The sequence below is a fragment of the Tachysurus fulvidraco genome, chromosome 7, assembly GCF_022655615.1.
Source record: "Tachysurus fulvidraco isolate hzauxx_2018 chromosome 7, HZAU_PFXX_2.0, whole genome shotgun sequence".
NCBI classification, from domain to species: domain Eukaryota; kingdom Metazoa; phylum Chordata; class Actinopteri; order Siluriformes; family Bagridae; genus Tachysurus; species Tachysurus fulvidraco.
In genome coordinates, this window is record NC_062524.1 from 28,152,649 (window position 1) to 28,169,301 (window position 16,653).

Consider the following 16,653-nt stretch of genomic DNA (forward strand, 5'->3'; position numbering starts at 1 on the left):
GCAGCATGAAGTGAGTGGTGAACTGTAAATAATATACTTCACTGATACTGACGGAAAGGACAAAAGGGGAAATGAGTGGAGAAACTGTTACTATGGCTTCTGAAACTACTTAATATTTCAGCAGAACTCAGGACTCTTCACCTGCACCACTGTAAGTTTACACCTTCACTGTACAACAGAATAAACTGTACATTAAACAGAAAGAGTTTAACTAGACAAATAATAAAACTCCCTAACTGATCATTAGGTTAGACATTTATCTATCTATCTATCTATCTAACAATAGAAGTTGATCAAAACTGTAGGATGTAGCTTTTTATGTTTTGGCTTCAAAAAGTTGTTAGTCCAGTAATGTCGGGATTTTGCAATATGTATTTCATCGCAATGGTGTGTGTGTGTGAGTGAGAGAGAGATTATGACTGGTGTTCTTTTTTTTTTTTTCTTTGTTCTTGCCTTTTTCGACTCCTTTATCATTTGTAATGTTGCTCCCATTTAAAACAGTTCGGCTCAAGCCCAGACATTTTTAGGCTCCTGATTTACATTTACAGCATTTGGCAGACGCCCTTATCCAGAGCGACGTACATAAGTGCTTAAATCTCTAACATTGAATACATTAATGCTGGTTCACTAGGTTACATACTTAAGATACCATGAGTTTAAAACATTTGTTCAACGTTACAATGAAAAAGTGTCAAAGGTTTTTTTTTTGTTTGTTTGTTTTTTATATAGATGCAAAAGACAGGGAGAGAAGTGCTAGTTGAAGTGTTTCCTGAAGAAGTAGGTTTTCAACCGCCGCTTAAAAATAATCCACAACACAATAACAAGAAGAATAACTGAGATGTGAGAACAGACCACAACTCTGTGTGTGTGTGTCTGTGTGTTTGACCGGTCGAGCAGGTTTTGCTCTGTTGTTTTGTTCCCTTCCCCGGGTGCCGTAGCATAAAAATGGCTGCCCACTGCTCCGGGTGTGTGTTCACTGTGTGTGTGAGGACTTTGGATGGTTTAAAGGGAGAGAACAAATTCTAAGTATGGGTCACCGTACTTAGCCGTATGTCACTTCACTTCTCATATATGAAGTCCTTTATGGGTTTGTCCTCTCAATGCCGAGGAAGACATTTAATTTAGCCAGTTAAAACCTGTTACGGGTCGCTGTGCTGTGCACGGCACGGAAGTCAAAGTGACCACTAGGGGATGACTCAGAAACAAGCTTCAATTCAACTTTAAAGCATCAAATCCTCCAAAAACACGAAAAAACCTATTTACCTAGTAAAGTTTATACTCTCAATATTTTTTAAGCCCACACACAAAGCACAATATGATTCACAGCCTTCATACAATTAGAAAAAAATTTTGGACAAAACTGACCTAGGTGGCGCTAGACCGGTTTTTCCCTTACCTTTAGACGCGTCTCTTTCTTCACTGGGGTAATATATTCCAACACAAATAATCTACAAAAATCCACACAGGTCCAAGGAATTGAAATCTGTAAGCCTTTTAATACAAAACCGCAAATATTCCGTTAGTGCTCTGAAAACTGGAAACAGAAGTGCGCCATCATCTCGTTTTGCCGCTCTAACTCCTAATTGGGATATTCAAAAATTCAAAGTCAACGTCATATTTATAGCCCAGGTCCTAACGAATCAAATAAGCCCTCATTTGAGCCAATCGGTGCTTGTATGGCAGAGATAGACGGCTGAGAAGCCAATGATTGCATGACCTCATTTTTGGGAACCCGCCTTTGACTGACAATTACTCCTTCCAATAGCAATGAAATGGGCGGGGACCTATACAGCCGTTTAGCCAATAAGCAGACGATTCCAACGGTATATGACACGCCGTATGTTCTTTGCCTGTGTCTGCGTGAACTGGATGCGCAGGAGAATTGTTGCGTAATCCCTGACCTTTTGTCCCTCTCACAGCTCAGGGTGACAAGTTACAGGCCTGTTTTCACACCAGAGTGATAGAGAGAGAGTCTAGGCTTATTTATGGCCTTTCAGACTGAGCCTGCAGCCTTTTATTTCAAAGTTATATAGTAAACAAGTACACAAAAACGCTGCACCAGACGACCAGGGCCGTAGAAAAATATTTTTATTGAAGCCATTTTTGGGTCTTTTGACTTGAAATTTTTTTTGGTGAAAGCCAAGACATGTGGCTATGACTCTCAGTTGTTATTTGGTCCCTAACATGTTCCAGAAAAATAAGATTAATCAGTTTATCAGGTAAACAACCCAGGCGGAAATGAAAACCTTCCATTCTAGCCCCTGTAACTTTGTGCCAGTAAGGCCTAGAATCAATCTGAGCTGTACCACTTTGTGTTGGGTAGGTCATGTAGCCAAAAAACATGCAAAAGGGGGGGGCGATGCATTAACATGTCACTTTTTTGAAGTGAAAGTAAATATTAAATGTATAAATAAACTTAAACTAGTAAAAATTGATCAGCTGATGTAGGTTTCATGTTTGTTTCCTCAGGTTAAGGTCCATTTGGTGAATTGTGAACATCAGAACATCAGCTCTGTAACGTAGATGGTGTTGGTGCATGGAATCAAACCAGTGTTTTATCAGCTACTGGAAGCCTCAGGTGAGGAATATAAAATACATTTGCTCCAGATCTTGTGAATGTACTCACGTTTTTATTCATGTTAAACTAACAGTAATGTTGGTTGTGAACAGCAGCTACAGAAGTGATGTTGATGAACTTCATCGATCCCAAAGGTCTTTAGTGACGATGATGTTCAGGGCAATGGGACAAATCCTGGTGAATATTGTAGCAGAAATCAGGACTCTCAGGACTCTTCTTCTCCTGCTGTGCTGTAAGTTTGTGTTTTTCCTTCACAATCACACATCACAGTATAGTTTGTGAGTGAAATGATGAAGCTGAAGCTGTGATGCAGGTTTACTGTGTGAAGCTGGAGACGAGACGGTCACACTGCAGGAAGTGGAAGGAACCACTATAACTCTCCATACTGGGATAACTGGGATTCAGAGTGATGCTCGTATTCTGTGGTTTTATGGACCTGAGAAACTAGAGGAAAAGATATTGAACAGTCATGTGTTTAAAGGAGAAACTGTTACAGACATCAGTGAGAGATTTAAAGAGCGACTGCAGCTGGACAGAATCAGTGGAGCTTTAACCTTCAGGAACATCAGCAGAACTGATTCTGGAGTTTATTTATTACAAGTCATCACTGGAAGTGTCTCATCTAGGACTTTTATTGTCAGTGTTTATGGTGAGTAAAAGTCTTTCATGTCTCCTTCATGTCTGTGTTCAGTCTCATAACTTCATCATTAATAAATAGATAAATACAACTTGTATTATATAAATATTGATGTTGATTTGGTGAAGTAAAGAGATTTATGGAAAGAGTCTCCAGTGTCAGTGCTTTGTAACAAAATTTCTGTTGTATAAAAGAAATAAAACACTTGCTGCTGTTATAGGGAAATTCTGTTAATGATTAAAGATGCATTCTGTTTCATGTGACTACAGTATTTAATGTGTTTGTGTTTTTAGCTCCAGTATCAACTCCAGTAATAATAAATGAAAGTGGAAAGCGAAGTGTGTTTTCCACAGAGTCGTGTTTCCTCCTGTGTTCTGTGGAGAATGGAGAAGATGTGAAGTTATCCTGGTACAGAGAGAATGAGAGAATCTCCATCACCAATAACACAGATCTCAGTGTTCCCCTCAATCTCCCACTTCAAATACAACACAATGACACTAACACTTACATCTGTGTGTCTGCAAACCCTGTCAGCAATAAAACAACTTCTCTCATCATCACACAGCTCTGTTCTCACTTCTCATGTACGTCAGTGAGTCTAAACTCTCATCACTTTACTGTAGAATAATGAATATTCATGATGGAGTGAGACAGAGGTGAATAAACACTTTCCCGGTTTAATCTTTAGTGTTTTTACTCTTCAGATTGTTCAGTTATAGTAAATACTTCATCAGTACTTCAGTGATCTGTAGTTTACTTCAGCACAGGTCTTAGTGTGTGTTGTATAAACTCTGTGATAGACTTTTATGTTATACATCAACACATGATCTATATTTTTATAACAAATACAAACTTATTGAAGTAACTGATATTAAAATTTCTGTACTATTGTTTTTTTTTCTTTTTTTAAATAATAAATTGCTTACATTTATGATTATATCTTAATCTTTACAGATAAATTTGATTCTTTCCCTTTACGGCTTCCTGCTATGATATTTGCTGGAGTTTTTGTGTTATTAATTATAATATTAATAACTTTGGGGATTTGGCTGAAAAAGAATTAAACACAAGGCAAGTAATGAATCTTTCTGTCCATGTGTTTAGTTCAGTTTTTATATTTGTTCAGTTCAGTAACATTTAATCTGATTAATTTTTCTTTATTTACAGAAAAACCTGAGGAACTGACACAGTGATGTGAATATTAAAGCTCACAGTGCAGAGAGAGATAAAGAGGTAAAGTTGTGGAGAAAATGATTTGGTATAAAATCACAGGAGTGATAAAGTCTCCAAATAATCAAAATAAAAAAAGATCCAAATAATTCAACACATCACTATATGATAAATATTTTATGTTTTTGCACTTCTCATTCTCTGTCAGAGTGACGCACTCAAAGGAAAGCTTTCTTCACTTTATCTTCACTTAATCTTTACTTTATCTTCACTTTATCTTCACATGCTCATAGACATGGACTAGTGTTGTTGTGAATGACCAGAGACAGAGTATATGCCCCTCTCACCCCGAGAGCACAGCCAGATTTGCCCTGATTACTGATTACTCTGAGAACCATGAATGAATCCTGTATAATTCAGCAATACCAATAAGCTTGATTTAGTCTGGTTCCTCTAGTGTTTAACCCTCACGTTGCCCAGGTTATTTTTTTTCTGTATAAATGACATGAGCACGATCACCTGAACACATTAACACTACAAAGCTCTTACAGTAGGAGCACATAGACGTCCTTATATATGAATTACTCTGATTTATTTGGAATTCCAGCGTGAGGTTATTTTGATTTTAACACACACTCACTTTGTTAATTTACAGCAAAGATTTTTAATAAACACTAAAAATATTTTAAGGGGGGGGTGTTATAAATGCTAGAATGGAGGTGAAAACAGGAACAAGCAGTTTTATGGTTGAAAATGAAATTCTCTGTAATTAAATGTAACTTTAAATAAATAATAATCAAATTTAGCCACCAGGTTGCAAGCCAGTGATTTCTGTGCCAGTCCCAGCCTGGATGAATAGAGAGGGTTGAGTCAAGAAGGGAATTCAGTGTAAAAGGTGACAAACTTAAACATGCAAGTCTTCAATGTGAATTCCATATTGGATTGGTCGAGGCCCAGGTGAACAGCGATTGCCACCGGCCCTGTCGACCTACAGGGTGCCGGCAGAAATTGAGCTACTGTTGGTCGAGGAAGGAGAGGAGGGATTAGGGGAATGGAAGGAGTAACGGTCTCAGAATAGGGACACTTAATGTTGGTACAATGACAGGGAAAGATAGAGGAGCTGGCAGACATGATGGAGAGAGGATCTACTGTGAGTGCAGGAGACCTGGTGGAAGGGGAGGAAAGCATGTAGTATGGAGGGGGACATAAACTGTTTTATTATGCTGTAGATATGAAGAGATAGGAGGAGTGATCCTGAAGGATGAGTTTGTGAGGAATGTTTCAGAGTTTAAAGAGTGACAGGCAGGGTTATCAGTTTGAAGTTAAAAATTGAAGGGGTGATGTTTAATGTGGTCAGTGGTTATGCTCCACAAGTAAGCTGTGAGTTAGAAGAGAAGAAGAGATTCTGGAGTGAGTTAGATGAGGTGATGGATAGTTTCCCAGATGGGAGAGAGTAGTGACTGTAGCAGACTTCAGCAAGCATGTTGGTGAGGGGAACAGAGGTGATGAGGAGGTTTTGGGCAGGTTTGATGTTAAGGAAAGGAAGCTAGAAGGGCAGATGGTGGTGGTCTTTTATAAGCGGATGGAAATGGCTGTAGTTAACACTTATTTCCAGAAGAGAGAGGAACATATAGTTACATATAAGATTGGAGGTAGGAGTAGGCAAGTAGACTATATTCTATAAAGACAAGGAAATCTGAGAGAGATTAGTGATGCAAAGTGGTGATAGGAGAGAGTGTAGCCAGACAGCATCAGGTGGTGATGTGTAAGATGTCTCTGGTGGTCAGGAAGAAGAGGAGAGGAAAGATAAAAAAGAAGACCGAGTGGTGGAAGTTGAAAAAGGAAGAATATAAGGAATTCAGACTGAAACTGATACAGGCTTTGGCTGGTCAGGAGGAACTTCCAGATGACTGGAAAACTACATCAGAAGTGATCAGGTAGGAGGGTGCTAGGTGTGTAATCTGGAAGGAGAAATGAAGATAAAGGAACATGGTGGTGGAACGAGAAAGTACTGTACAGGAAGGCATTCAGAGGAAGAGGCTAAAAGAAGTGGAATGTGGAAAGGACTGATAAAAGTAGACAGGATTACAAGGACTCACAGCACAGGGTGAAGAGCGATGTGACAAAGACCAAACAGAAAATGTATGATGAGTTGTATGCCATGTCAGACACGAAGAAGGAGAGAAAAACTTGTACAGATTAGTGAGATAGAGATGCAAACGATTTATAACAGGGGAGGGTGATTAAAGATAGAGATGGAAAGGTGCTAACAGGTGAGAAGAGTGTGCAGAGAAGATGGAAGGAGTATTTTGAGGAGCTGATGAATGAGGAAAATGAGGGAAATATGGGAGGAAGAGGTGAATATTGTCGAGCAGGAAATAGGAAAGATTATAAAAGAGGAGTTGAGGAAGGATCTGAGGAGAATAAAGAATGGAAAGGGTGTTGGTCCAGATGACATACCTATGGAGGTGTGGAAATGTCTAGGAGAGACAGCAGTGAAGTTTCAATCTAGATAACAGGATTATAGAGAGTGAGAAGATGCCTGAGGAATGGAGAAGTGTGTTAGTGCCGATCTTTAAGAACAAGGGTGATGTGCAGAGGTCTAGCACCTACAGAGGTATAAAGTTGATTACCCACACAATGAAGGTGTGGGAGAGAGAAGTGGAAGCTGGGCTAAGAAAGGAAGTGGATATTTGTGGGCAGCAGTATGGCGTCATGAACAGAAAGAGAATGAGAATGTTAATGGAGAAGTACAGAGATGGTCAGAAGGAGCTGCAATGAGGCTTTGGTGATTTAGAGAAAGTGTATGACAGGGTGTCGAGGGAGGAGCGTCAGGAGTGGCAGAGAAGTACATCAGAGTAGTTCAGGATATGTATGAGAGGAGTATGACAGCAGTGAGATGTGCTGTAGGTCAGACAGAGTAGCTCAAGGTGGAGGTAGGGATACATCAAGGACCAGCTTTGAGTCCCTTTTTGTTTATGGTGATGGACAGATTGACAGATGAAGTCAGACAGGAATCTCAGTGGACAATAATGTTTGTAGATGACATTGTGATCTGTAGTGAGAGTAGAGAGCAGGTGGAGGAACACCTGGGAATGTGGAGGTCTGGAAAGAAGAGGAACGAATGTCAGTGGTTGTAATAGTAACAGAATACGTGTGTATGAACGAGAGGGAGGAAAGTAGAACAGTGAGGTCAAGAAGGTGCAGGAATTTTTGTCCAGTTTGACGCGGAGTGTGGAAAAGAGGTGAAGAGCTGAGTGCAGATGGGTTGGAGTGTGTGGAGAAAAGTGTCAGGAGTTTTGTGTGTGTGACAGAAAAGTGTCAGGAGTGTCATGTGTGTGTGACAGAAAAGTGTCAGGAGTGTCATGTGTGTGTGACAGAAAAGTGTCAGGAGTGTCATGTGTGTGTGACAGAAAAGTGTCAGGAGTTTTGTGTGTGTGACAGAAAAGTGTCAGGAGTGTCATGTGTGTGTGACAGAAAAGTGTCAGGAGTTTTGTGTGTGCGACAGAAAAGTGTCAGGAGTGTCATGTGTGTGTGACAGAAAAGTGTCAGGAGTGTCGTGTGTGTGACAGAAAAGTGTCAGGAGTTTTGTGTGTGTGACAGAAAAGTGTCAGGAGTGTCATGTGTGTGTGTGACAGAAAAGTGTCAGGAGTGTCATGTGTGTGTGACAGAAAAGTGTCAGGAGTTTTGTGTGTGTGACAGAAAAGTGTCAGGAGTGTCGTGTGTGTGACAGAAAAGTGTCAGGAGTTTTGTGTGTGTGACAGAAAAGTGTCAGGAGTGTCGTGTGTGTGACAGAAAAGTGTCAGGAGTGTCATGTGTGTGTGACAGAAAAGTGTCAGGAGTTTTGTGTGTGTGACAGAAAAGTGTCAGGAGTTTTGTGTGTGTGACAGAAAAGTGTCAGGAGTTTTGTGTGTGTGACAGAAAAGTGTCAGGAGTGTCATGTGTGTGTGACAGAAAAGTGTCAGGAGTGTCATGTGTGTGAGACAGAAAAGTGTCAGGAGTTTTGTGTGTGTGACAGAAAAGTGTCAGGAGTGTCATGTGTGTGTGTGACAGAAAAGTGTCAGGAGTTTTGTGTGTGTGACAGAAAAGTGTCAGGAGTTTTGTGTGTGTGACAGAAAAGTGTCAGGAGTTTTGTGTGTGTGACAGAAAAGTGTCAGGAGTTTTGTGTGTGTGACAGAAAAGTGTCAGGAGTTTTGTGTGTGTGACAGAAAAGTGTCAGGAGTTTTGTGTGTGAGACAGAAAAGTGTCAGGAGTTTTGTGTGTGAGACAGAAAAGTGTCAGGAGTTTTGTGTGTGTGACAGAAAAGTGTCAGGAGTTTTGTGTGTGTGACAGAAAAGTGTCAGGAGTTTTGTGTGTGCGACAGAAAAGTGTCAGGAGTGTCATGTGTGTGTGACAGAAAAGTGTCAGGAGTGTCATGTGTGTGTGACAGAAAAGTGTCAGGAGTTTTGTGTGTGTGACAGAAAAGTGTCAGGAGTGTCATGTGTGTGTGTGACAGAAAAGTGTCAGGAGTGTCATGTGTGTGTGACAGAAAAGTGTCAGGAGTTTTGTGTGTGTGACAGAAAAGTGTCAGGAGTGTCGTGTGTGTGACAGAAAAGTGTCAGGAGTTTTGTGTGTGTGACAGAAAAGTGTCAGGAGTGTCGTGTGTGTGACAGAAAAGTGTCAGGAGTGTCATGTGTGTGTGACAGAAAAGTGTCAGGAGTTTTGTGTGTGTGACAGAAAAGTGTCAGGAGTTTTGTGTGTGTGACAGAAAAGTGTCAGGAGTTTTGTGTGTGTGACAGAAAAGTGTCAGGAGTGTCATGTGTGTGTGACAGAAAAGTGTCAGGAGTGTCATGTGTGTGAGACAGAAAAGTGTCAGGAGTTTTGTGTGTGTGACAGAAAAGTGTCAGGAGTGTCATGTGTGTGTGTGTGACAGAAAAGTGTCAGGAGTTTTGTGTGTGTGACAGAAAATTGTCAGGAGTTTTGTGTGTGTGACAGAAAAGTGTCAGGAGTTTTGTGTGTGTGACAGAAAAGTGTCAGGAGTTTTGTGTGTGTGACAGAAAAGTGTCAGGAGTTTTGTGTGTGTGACAGAAAAGTGTCAGGAGTTTTGTGTGTGTGACAGAAAAGTGTCAGGAGTTTTGTGTGTGTGACAGAAAAGTGTCAGGAGTTTTGTGTGTGTGACAGAAAAGTGTCAGGAGTTTTGTGTGTGTGACAGAAAAGTGTCAGGAGTGTCGTGTGTGTGACAGAAGTACACTGTAATAAATTTCGTAATTTGTTCTTTGTTAAGCTAGAGGCACTTATGCACTTTGATACTTACTATGTTCTATGTTGTCTCTGTTCAATAAAGAAACACAACGAATGAGTTAATGTCATTCTACGCTATAAAAAGCGTTGTTGCAATTACATTTTGTAATTTGTGTTGAATCAACTTGAAATTACAATTCATTTAAACTTTCTTGACAGGTGAGGAGTTGCTATTAATTATAAAAATAAACTTAAAATAACTTAAGCTAATCCTGCCTTGATGCCCGATGACGCCTGAGATAGGCACAGGCTCCCTGTGACCCGAGGTAGTTCGGATAAGTGGTAGAAAGTGAGTGAATGAGTGAGTAACTTAAGCTAATTAAAATTAATTTTTATAATTTATAGCAACTCCTTATTGGACAAGAAGGTGAAATTTAATAGTAAATTCAAGCTAATTAAAATTTTAAAATGTAAGTGCAGGTTTTTACAGTGTAACGTATAAGCAGTTCTGGAAAATCTTTTTCGAGATAGTCACTCTCACTCTCACTCACTCATTTTGTACCGCTTATCTGAACTACCTCGGGTCACGGGGAGCCTGTGCCTATCTCAGGCGTCATCGGGCATCAAGGCAGTGCCAATCCATCGCAGGGCACACACACACACACACTTTCATTCACTAGGGACAATTGTCCAGAGATGCCAATCAACCTACTATGCATGTCTTTGGACCGGGGAGGAAACCGGAGTACCCGGAGGAAACCCCCGAGGCACGGGGAGAACATGCAAACTCCGCACACACAAGGTGGAGGCGGGAATCAAACCCCGATCCTGGAGGGGTAAGGCGAACGTGCTAACCACTAAGCCACCGTGCCCCCCCCCCGAGATAGTCATTGAACAATAAATACATGTATGAATGTAATAAATGTATGAAATAAATGTATGAAATTATTGTTTTTGTGTTTATTTGAATTTAACATTGTTTTAATGTTAAGTTAATGGTATAGCCAGTACTATTACAGTGTACACTGTAAATCTACAGCAGACTTATGCTAAACTGCATTATATTAACTGTAACTTAACAGCTAAATGCAATTATTATATGGTATTATGCTGCTATATCACAGTAATCTAAAAGACATTACTTGTAATTTCACAGTAAAATAACATTACTACAGGAGCATACTGCTAAATCACAGTAATACCAAGGCCTAACTACTGTGAGGTGACAGTAAGCAGCTGTCATTTCACAAGTCTTTACTGTAAAAATGACACTGTAACATACTGTGAAAGTACAGTAACAACTTGACAGTATATATATTGTATATATATATATATTGTATATATATATATATATATGTGTGTGTGTGTGTGTGTGTGTGTGTGTGTGTGTGTGTGTGTGTGTGTGTGTGTGTGTGTGTGTGTGTGAAAAGCTAGAAAGCAAGACTTGAGTAAACGTACAAGTATCGTGCTAGAAAAAGACTTTGGTAGAAGTGAACGTTGAAAGTCTTAAAGTATCTGATATTTACTGTACTTAAGTATCAAAAGTAATTTTCTGATATTTAATGTACTTAAGTATTAAAAGTAAAAAGTAAAATTTCAGTGATTTTCGGTAGGCATAAGAGACACTTCATCCGGTAGGAAGAATCTTTCATTCCAATGTACAGAAACATTTCTTGCAAATACAGCCATGGGTGTCTAACGTTATCTTCTTCACCCTGCTCACCGAGTTCACCACTATCGTCGGGGTGGTCATCTACAACAGGGGTTGCCAACCCGCTGCTCTTTGCCCGGTTTCACGCGGCTCTTACGTTCATATCGAAATTTGTATTTGTGTCTTTTTAATGTGCGTGTTCGCTTCGCTTGGGTTCAATACGGTATTTTCGTCAAACATGCATGTAAGTGGGATGAAAATACCTCAAAGTTTCCCAGTAGGAGCAAGATCATTTGATCATGTGTGCCCATGTGTATGATGTGGCTCTTTGTGGTAACACAGTAAAAAATGTGGCTCTTGGTCTCTGACTGGTTTGACACCACTGGTCTATGACAATGGGAGGTCCTCCAGAAGGTGCTTCCATGTCAGTTTCAGTTGTGCTTCTGCCTCCTTTTGGCAACATTACACTGAAATAGAGCGTGCGGAGCTGCGTAATACAATCTAGGGGCAGTGATTCACCAAAGCTCCCTTATTGCAGTCGCACACATTTCTTCTGATGTTATTTTGTAGTAACGAGTAATGAAGAGGCTTAGTGGAAATATAACGGAGTAAATGTATACATTTTATCTAGTAAATGTAGTGGAGTAAAAGTGAAAGTTGACATAAATTTAAATAGCGAAGTAAAGTACAGATACGTGACATTTCTACTTAAGTACAGTAACGAAGTATTTGTACTCCGACACATTACAACACTGCAGAAGAGTTTCAGGAGTGTTGTGTGTGTGACAGAAGTGTGTCAGCAAGAATCAAAGGAAAGGTGTAGAAGACTTACGCTGATGTGACTATTAAAGCTCACAGTGCCCCCTGATTCAGATAGAGAATTATACTGCTGTGTTACAGGAAGAAAACTCCATATTAACGGATTTTGAAGTATAGAGTGACCCTGTGGTGTATTCAGACGTGAGGAGATCCAAATAATACAACACATCACATAATATATTCTTATATCATTTCTTTTACATACTTCTGTTCACAAATCTCCACAGTTTGTGTTTCATGTTCCACATTTTCAGTGTGTAGATTCTGTACAATACCATTAAAGCGTGAACTCGGTTGTGTTTTCCATCTTTTACTGAGTATTTGAGTCGAGAACTCGATGTGATTACAGGAAGTTAACTGAGTCGTGTCTGAACGAGTTTTTCTGTTTGTCTCGTCTCATTCTATTTACAAACTCATTAATCCCTTTGAACTGAGCTGAGAAACCCTGTAGCAGTTAGGACAGGAATCAGAGTCAGGAATCAGAGTCTAATAGCTTCACATTTACATGCTCTGACTAGCGGCATTAAAGTGAACAAAGAACCGAATGTTAAACTTAAAGCTAAAAACCAGCTTCAGTGAATCAGCAGCTTCAGTTTTCCAGCTTCAGAGTTTACGCTTCTCACGTTACAGCCGTATTGTTCAGATCAGATCCATGATACAGAGCTGTGTGTTAGAGGAGTGTGTGGGACTGGTACTAAACCCCACCCAGTTACACTGTTTATTACTAAACTGGAACCCAGATCATGATAAGTCATGTAGTGCATATGAATAAACACAGTAAATGTATTTAGAGCTACAGCACAGAGCTGTGAACAGAAACAGAAGAAAACTAACAGACAAACTGCAGAGTAAAGCAGAAAAATCCTGAAAACAAAACATCATCAGAATCAGAATCAGATTTATTGGCCAAGTTCGTTGATGTTGACACACACAAGGAATTTGGTTCCAGCTGTTTGTGACTCTCAAAAGTACAGACATAAATAAGACTATAATACAGACTACACAAGAAATGCAGATGTGATACAATAGACAGTATAAATATGAATACAGAATATATGACAGATCAGTTATGTACATAAAATGTGAGAGTGCATAGTGCAAATAATAATATTGTGTAATATACTTTTTGTACAATATACAGCAGCAGTAGTGTGTGTAATATATACAGATGATGTGATGACTAACAGTCCTGATAATGCAGCACTTATAGATATGAATCATTGTGAATATAATGATGGTGAGATGTTAATTAGGGTGATTGTCTGGGGAAAGAAACTGTTCCTGTGTCTGGGAGTTTTTGTAAAGTTCTGTAGCGCCTGAGAGAAGGGAGGAGCTGAAAGAGGTGGTGCCTGGTTTATGATTCTTGTGTCATGATCTGTTGAAGATATGGGTGAAGATAGGAGCCAGGCAGTCAGAACATGCTTTGAGATAGGAAGGGGAGAGAGGGATCATCCTTTAATTTGGCAATTTGTTACTTTGAATTTGGCAAATTATAATTTGTTGGCTGATTGACCATAATAAAGAAGTTTGCTCATTCTCATCCAGGTCTGAGGAGTTTTCTCAGTATTTTTGTAGTAATTATAGAGTTAACAGTGAAATTTAACTAAAGGCCTAAGAGAAGAGATCACCCTGTGATGTGTCGACTTGGAGACCGGCTCTGAGTTCCGACAGTGGGGTCAGACGTTCTTCCAAGTTCTCCTGAAGATCAGAATAGTTGTCGTTCTTGGAAGTGAAGCTTGCTGGAACTTCTTTGAAGGAAGATGGAGTCGTCTCCAAGCTGTTCCGAAAGTCTGACCACGGATTGGTGGTGTTTGTGACAATTTCAAGGTTGCGAACTCCACCCATCTTTGGGGAGATGGTGTCGGAACTCAGAGCCGGTCTCCAAGTCGACACATCACAGGGTGATCTCCACACTTAGACTTTTTGGTTACTAAAGACTGTTTTAGTTCAACTTAACTGTTAACTCTATAATTACTACAAAAATACTGAGAAAACTCCTCAGACCTGGATGAGAATGACTTCTTTATTGTGGTCAAACAGCCAACAAATTATAATTTGCCAAATTCAAAGTATCAAATTGCCAAATTCAAAGTATCAAATTGCCAAATTAAAAGTAACAAATTACCAAATTCAAAGTATCAAATTACCAAATTAAAAGTAACAAATTGCCAAATTCAAAGTAACAAATGAAAACCCCCAAAAAGAGCATGTCATGCAAAATCAACCAAGAAAAACAAGAACTTTCGCGACGTCCTTGCAAAAATAAAAACCACTCGCCTTGACCCGCGGACACGGGCATGCGCCCGCGTGCGAGCACGCGCACACACACCTTCGCCCCCGAAGAACCAAAAAACCTCAGATATCTTCTCAATATATACCCTGGCGCTCCTAGGAGCCCAGGTGTCAAATCACCTTATTTACCGGCATTACCTCCTATGTTTTCTAAATACACTGACCCAATTTCCCCTTATTTCCAATTACCTTTCACCCATATGCCCATTTATGGATTTTCCTCCCCTTATTTTTCATGACCTCAGACTAAACACCTGGGCCTTCTTCAGTCTGCACAACAAGTTTATGAGCACCACAAGCCCATTTATGGATTTTCCTCCCCTTATTTTTCAGGGCCTAGGTCTGTGGACCACTGTTTTTTTCATTCATGTTATTGCTATGGACCAAGGTCTGAGAACCATGGTGTTCTTCATTTTCCATAACAATTTATGAGCTAAGGTCTGGGAACAATGGTCTTTTCCCTTCTACATAACAAGTTGTTATTACAAATGTGCTCAGACTGACTAGGCCTGACAGCCCCGAATCTGGTTGCAGTAAACATCTTTGGCCTACAACATCACCTTACATATGTCTTATGACAGCAATTGTAATATTTTGCAAGGCCTAATACTTTACTTTGGTTATTGTCAGGGAGCTCTCTGACTCTGCTCCCGTGCGTGCCCCGCCCGCACGGAGCGGCTCGCCTGCTTACTGATTGCTCTCACCTGACTCTCATTTCACTCTCATCAGCCACCATATATAATCCCCTCTCTCACTCCCACTCACCGTCAGTTATTATCCATAGTTTCACTGAACATTTCTTGACACTCCCGTGTTCATGTTCAGCTTCGTGCTTCTCCCATGCGCTCCTGTGGTTAGTACACCGACTGCCTTTCATCCCCTACTCTCTGGACTTTGTGGGCCACGCTTCCACCGCGCACCACCGGATTACACAGACTGCCTTGCTATTCTGGATCTTTGTGGGCCGCGCTTTTCCTCGCACCACCGGATTATTCTACTTCCGTGTTTTCACAATAAACTCTGTTTGCTTCCACTCCGGCTTCCTCCTCTGTGTCTCGCATAAGAGAATAACTGACCGCTAACAAGTTTAAGGTAGAGACCTTTCCGCTCTTACCTGATTATGGAGAGCCGACCCAGCACCTTCTCCGACCCGGTCCGGGATCTCGTCACCGCGCTTCGAGCCGCCTTTCCCTCCACCGCGGTTCGTCCTGATCCCCCGGCTATCACCGGCAGCCCCATGGCGCTCCCGGGAACTTTTTCAGGAGATGCTTCTGCATGTCGCGGTTTTCTACTCCAGGTAAACCTCTACATGGAGATGCAACCGCAGCGCTTTCCGTCCGAGCGGTCCAAGGTAGCGTTCCTCATCTCACTCCTGTCCGAGAGAGCGCTAGCTTGGGCTCAATCATTGTGGGACTCGGCCAGCCCGATGATAAATGTGTATGCCCATTTCACTGCGCACTTTGTCGAGGTTTTCAGCGCTGCTTCCAGGGTCCTATCCACAGCCGACCAGCTGCTTAGCTTGCGTCAGGGAACTGATGACATCACTGCATACAGCTTGCGTTTCCGCACCTTGGCGGCATCTAGTGGCTGGAACGAGTCGGCGCTACTGGGGGTATATCGGCAGGGTTTGTCCCCAGAAATAAAATTAGCCATGGCGGTATTTGAGGACACTACTGGATTGGAGGACTTCATTAAGAAGTCCATTGGCCTTTCTCAGCGGCTGGCGGCGTGCCAACCCATGTCACCAACCCCAGGGGTTCCACCAGTCCCTACTACTGCCTCAGACACCGAACCCATGCAGCTGGGCTCTCAGAGACTGTCCAGGAGAGAGAAGAACAGCCGCCTGGCGTCTGGTAAATGCCTGTATTGTGGTAACCCAGGTCACTCCATTGCCAGATGTCCCACGCGCCCAGCCCGAGCAGCGGTGAGTACAGTAGATTTTCCGAGAGACATATCTACTCTGTCTACACTCTCAGTGACACTTCTAACTCCCGCTCTCTCTCTTTCCGTGGATGCTCTGGTGGACTCCGGCTTGGCAGGGAACTTCATCTCGCAGGCCTGCCTCACCAGCCTGCGGCTCCCCCGTGAGAGGGGTTCCCAGGACTTAGCCGTCCAGACCATCCAGGGACGCCCACTGGGTCGGGGCTGGGTCAAGTACTGTGCGCCGGTAGTTACTCTACAGGTGGGTCTGTTCCACCGGGAGGAGATCCGGTTCATGGTGCTCGAAGATTCTACTGTCAGCGTGATCCTGTGCAGGCCCTGGCTAAGCCAACACGCCCCTGCATG

The 16,653-nt window shown here is 41.5% G+C and overlaps 2 protein-coding genes across 1 annotated transcript in view; both read left to right on the forward strand.

The window, feature by feature from the left end:
- The window catches only part of LOC113649943 (natural killer cell receptor 2B4-like), a 469,259-nt gene that overhangs the window by 83,554 nt on the left and 369,052 nt on the right, over positions 1 to 16,653 (forward strand).
- LOC125145171 (signaling lymphocytic activation molecule-like) overlaps positions 1 to 16,653 on the forward strand; it is a 63,360-nt gene that overhangs the window by 28,043 nt on the left and 18,664 nt on the right. Inside the window, exon 2 of the mRNA XM_047816066.1 lies at positions 2,470 to 2,578. The gene's annotated coding sequence lies outside the window, so the exon portion shown is untranslated. The remainder of the gene's footprint in view (positions 1 to 2,469; positions 2,579 to 16,653) is intronic.